At 40.2% G+C, this 5,429-nt stretch overlaps 1 long non-coding RNA gene across 3 annotated transcripts; it reads right to left on the reverse strand.

The window, feature by feature from the left end:
- Positions 1-262: 262 nt before the first annotated feature.
- On the reverse strand, positions 263-4,504 carry LOC134443972 (uncharacterized). Of its 3 annotated transcripts, XR_010033808.1 has the most exons (6): positions 4,437-4,504; positions 3,558-3,598; positions 3,374-3,444; positions 2,566-2,631; positions 2,356-2,422; positions 263-1,013 (listed from the first exon to the last, which is right to left on the reverse strand). It is a non-coding gene; the product is annotated as an uncharacterized LOC134443972 (long non-coding RNA). The 3 variants fall into 3 exon arrangements; XR_010033806.1 differs by lacking the exon at positions 263-1,013 and having other exon boundaries at positions 1,787-2,422; XR_010033807.1 differs by lacking the exon at positions 263-1,013 and having other exon boundaries at positions 2,411-2,631.
- Between the last annotated feature and the right edge of the window lie 925 nt (positions 4,505-5,429).

The raw sequence follows: 5,429 nt of genomic DNA on the forward strand, positions 1-5,429 counted from the left end.
GGGTCTGTGAACAGAATGAAAGTCCAATTCGCTTTAAAGGTGCACTGTGTATTACTTTCAGTAGTTTATTTTGAGATTTCATGCTGCCCATGCAAAAATGTTGCATTTTTCATGAATATTTACCACCACCAAACTTTAAGTTGTCGTTATGACTGGGGACATTGCTCTTTCCATACATGAAAGGGGGAAAGAGAGGAATCTTCTCCACTGACTGTCATTTTGAATTTCTAGAAATACAGTAAACATTTTCGTAATACATTTATACATTTTTGTTTATTACTAAGTAAATATTCATGAAAAGGACACAGTTGGTAATAGGCAGCACCGTTTCAATGTGCAGCATAGTTGCCTACTCTGGTCACCATCCTACACAGTGCACCTTTAAGAAAATAATTTGTTTGGTTGCTGTGAAAAAGTGCTCTCTGGCTGGATTAGCATTCATGTGAACACATCGGGCACAAATAAAATTCACTCTACATACAGTTATTTTAGCTCATTGACTAAGTGCATTAGTCCACACTTGTAGGTGTGCGTGTGTGCGTTCATGCGCGTATACTGTATGCATGTGCACGTATAATGTATGCATGTGCGCGTGCATCTGGCAGTCCACCATTCATTTGGTTGTCCTCTTTGGTGACCACATTTGTGTCATTACCCAGTCTTATTTAAGTCTAGTTTTGGTATTTTGTTTGTCTTTAGTTTGGGTCAAAATCAACACAGTACGTACAAAACATATGCACACTCAAGTGCTATTCTTAAACCAGCAAGGAGCTGGAAGTGCATGCAAGCAAATAGATCTCTAGAAAAAAGGTACATTTCACTTAAAGAAACAAAAATAACTGCTGTTTTTTAGTTGCTGAAAAAAAGAGTCCTTTCCGATTGGGTGTCACGTGTGTGACAGACATACACTAAAACTGACAATGTCCAAAGGGTGGGATGCCCAATCTTCTGTCAGAGCAGATTCCAATTGTGATGTCTTCAATTGCTTCGTCTACGGCAACTTCATCCATGACCTATTCAACACAGACAAAAGTAAATAAACACAAATTAACCAAGCCATTTGAATTAACAAATAAATCAACATTAAGCTGGGCAGTAGGTTACTGCAAAGTCCAAAGCATGTCCTCTGTTCCACTGCCAAGATTTCCTCAGTTCTAATTCTGATGTGGGACCTGGATGATGATTTAACACTGGTGTGAATTGGCCTGAAGTCGTCAAATACCAGAGCCAAAGCTGTGTAGTTGCCTTCATTCTGCAGGGATGTCAAACTCAAACCCAGGGCCAATTGTGACCCATGAAGTAATTTTATGTGGCCTGCAAGATCATTGCATAGCATGACAAGACTTTGACATGAAACTTGGTGTGTCACAGGAATACCAGTGGGCCCAGGCCAATGAAAAAGCTCACTCTCATATGGAACAACACCCCAGGTCTACTGTGTCTCCTTGGCTGGGACCTACAAGAAGCTTGTAGTAGACAAGCAGTGATGCCAATCCTCTGTTTAAGATGTTTCAGAGCACAGAGATGTAAGGGTCAGCTCGTCTCAATTAAGAGAACAACAAGTTTCATTATGCATATACAGGTACGGTATATACTGTTCCTTGCGAGAAGACTTTGAAGGAAAAGTCTACTGCATTTCTCTTTGTGCATGCGTGCAGTAATATGGCATGCAGGGCTTGTCTGTCAAGGGGCTGAAATAAGAAGTTCTTACAGTTTTCCCCATCTCAATAAGTTTCATTGATGACTTATGATTAAAAATAAAACATGCAATATTCTAGGCAGACATACAACGGGCAATATAATGAAAAGCGTAACACAGCTAGTGCACTCTGTCGGCTCTGATCCCCCCCCCATCAGAGTGAAAAACATGTGTCAACAAAGTGCTCTCAGATATTATACCCTTCATTGTAGTGCTCATTTTGTTTCTACATAGAAGATATTAATATTTCTTTTTGTTTAGCTGCATATGAATTGTGTAGCAAGTGTATTGAAATAAGGAAACCGTGAGATAGCTTGCTCACTTTCAACTGAAGCCTCTCAATGTCATGTTGAGCATAGCACAATGCATACAAATAGTGTCACACTCCACACTGAGAGTGGGAACACCAGGGAGGTAGTCATCAACACTTCTCAGATCAGATCATCTTGTCTCAGATAACTCCAATTCTAGTACTAAGCAATAATCTAATATTCACTGGTCAGAGTACGACAAAATTTAAATATAAAAATTTGAGAAGCAGCTCCTTATACCACTGGAATATTTAGTCACCCCCATTCAGATAACAGCTAATTTAAAGCAGGAGTCAAGTTGTTAAGGTGCACTGGGTAGGGTTGTGGCCAAAGTGAATGCTTTACCTTGTGGACTTCGAACAGTGCTGGCCATTGCAGTGGGACTGGTGATTATTTTCAATTCAGCACTGATCTGAAAAGACATAAAGAGCCCAAAGGATTTAACGATCAAATCATTAACATTAGGAGAAAGCCACACACACATTCAAGAAAGGAGATAAAACGCTGTAATTCACAAATAAAAACATTAAAGACAATCCGAATTGAATGTCTTACCTTGCGAACTTTGAACAGTGCAGGCCACTGTGCCAGAAGTCCTCAGAAATGGTGCATCTTGTACAACTTAATGAAAGAAAGAAAGAAAGAAAGAAAGAAAGAAAGAAAGAAAGAAAGAAAGAAAGAAAGAAAAAGGAGAACATTTGTAACCTGTGCAGCATGAGTTCTGGAAATAAACTACTTTAAAAAAAAATCACTCTCTGCACCTTTAAAATCGCAGACTGCATCATGATCTGCTTCAATTGTCATGGTACATGTTGGTGAAATTCAGATTTCCAATATTGACTCCATGCATCCAGCCTAAAACCATGTCTGTCCCACTACCACTACTTGACCATGAGCATGGGACAGTTTACTTTGTACTACTCACTTGGTTAACACCACACATGCTTGACACCATCCGAAAAAATGTGTTCATGTTGGTGTCATCAGACCAGAGGACATGGTTCCAGCAATCCATATCTGAAGTCTGTTTGTCTCTGATGAAACCATGATGAACACATTTGCTTTAGATTGTTTCAAGCATGTGTGATAGTAGCCAAGGGAGAAGTATAAAGAAAACAGTCCCATGTTTACGGTCAAAAATGGTGGTGGTACTGATTTGTTTTGGGATTCTATGAATGGCATCAACATTGGGAAGCTGACTGCCACCAAAAGAAAAATGCATATGAATGTACTGGTACCATGACTACTAAGGCAGATCATGATCCTCTCTATTGGGTTTTAACATGCAGGGGTGTAACTCAATAGTTAAAGGCTTTCTGCTCAGGAACCATCAAGTAGACAGGCGAAAAAGACAGAAACTTACATCAGCCAATTCAGCAACAGTTGCTTGGATTGCAGGGGAACTGTGGTGATTATTTTGAATTCAGCACTGATCTGAAAAGACATAAAGAGCCCAAAGGATTGACAAATCATAAACATTAGGGAAACACACACGCACACACACACAATATAAAAACCTTAAAGACAATCAGCATTGAATGTCTTACCTTACAGACTTCGAACAGTGCAGGCCACTGTGCCAGAAGTCCTTAAAGAAAGAAAGAAAGAAAGAAGGAATTGGTGAGGTTAAACATTTATAAACAGCACAGGATTCGTGAATGAGGAGCATGCATTCTGTAAAATAGGCTACTTGTAAACAATGCTCCACTTAAAAGAGGAAGATATAGGCTAAGTAAAACGAGATAACAAGGCAGTGCATGCTTTGCATTGCACCATAAGTGCAAGTAAAAAAAGTGCTATGCACTTCAATAAATAGGATACTATTCCCACATGTTTCATCCAATTCCCTGTGCAAAGTTTAAATTCAGATTATATGCACTCTATCTAGGTCGGTTGTTCTTTGACTTTGTGTGCAGGAAAGCTTACATTTGATTAATCTTCGGTTAAGACCACAAGTGCATGTGTGCATTAAACACCTGGGTTGGGTCAAAAAACAAAAAACTTTAAAAATAGAATACTTGGCTTAAAATGAACACACCGAAACGACGCCAGCCCTCTGTTCTCGTGAGCATGCAACGTGTTCGATGAAGTTCTAGTTCGCTGTGCACCCCCACCACCCCTCCCCCATTAACGGATCAGACCCTCCCGCGCAAATATAGCTATTAACTGAAGATGACCAGCTAGATTGTTGTACAGTAGCAGTTTTTACATCATTGAATATCCTAAATGTACATATTTTCCATTCTTTTCGAAATTAACATGATGCCAACTGCATGTGTTTGCAGTGCACCTGTTACTAAGCAAAGAGCACTGCATGGGTAAATGTAGTAGAGTCTAACTTCACCTTTGGCTCAGCTTCCACACACAAAAGACACAAGAGCAGTTCTACATCGCCCACAATAAATGAAAGTAATTCAGTTACTTACTCAATTTCGTGTAGATCTTCACACATGACAACACTATTCCAGCGAGATGAGACTGAAGAGTAGGACCGAGCTGAGGCGAACGGCTCTCTGGCTTAGAAACTTTCAGGCTTCTTCTTGTCTTAGAAAGTGGTGCACTAGCGCCACCTCAGGACTGGAGGCCACTCCAGACACAACTTAATCATGTTCATTCAAAGCATTAGAAACATGCAAATTCCGCAGTCTCCAAGAACACATTATCCTTATTTGATGAAATCATGTTTGCTCAAGGAATGTTAATGAATTGTTTTGCATCTATTTACTTTATATAGGTTAATTCAAAGACCCACCATTCCCTCTTTTTTCAGTGAGGATGCCCTCAGATTGGAGCCAGCCAGTGTGTCGGCCTGCGGGAGAGTCTAGTGAAATGAGGCAGGAGATGGGATGGAAGAGCAAATTTGGTGCAAATTTATCTCTGGACCTTCCTTTGAAGTTTTTGAACTGCTCAAACACACACATACGCATATGCACGCATGCGCGCACGCATGCATGCCTGCACACACAGAAACAGGGTAAAAGGCATCAAAAATGAAGTGTACAAAATGAGGCATAGGTAACAGATAGCCAGTAGTGAGACCATGAAACATTAACCTTACAAAAATGCACTGGTGGGCACACAATAAAGAGGTTTGGCCAAACATCGGCATGAGGCTTTGATCAGTACTGTGAATCATTGGAAAACTTTGACTGCATGTCAATCTTTCTTAGCTCATTACTTTATACCCTGGTGTAATTTTACTTCCACACCACGTCATACTTCTCAAACATCCATGATATAGAACAGCGATTCGTACAGCTAGATCTGAGGGGAAGATCGTCAGTCTCTAAAAAAGTAATGTCATAACACCATCGATAGGACTAACTACTGGACTCTGCTAGACAACCATCAACACAGTTAGACACACAAGCGCCGAAAAGACCAAAAGCCGAACACGCACACACATACTGTAGAATACA

Source organism: Engraulis encrasicolus, unplaced genomic scaffold (assembly GCF_034702125.1).
Source record: "Engraulis encrasicolus isolate BLACKSEA-1 unplaced genomic scaffold, IST_EnEncr_1.0 scaffold_414_np1212, whole genome shotgun sequence".
In the NCBI taxonomy this organism is placed as follows: domain Eukaryota; kingdom Metazoa; phylum Chordata; class Actinopteri; order Clupeiformes; family Engraulidae; genus Engraulis; species Engraulis encrasicolus.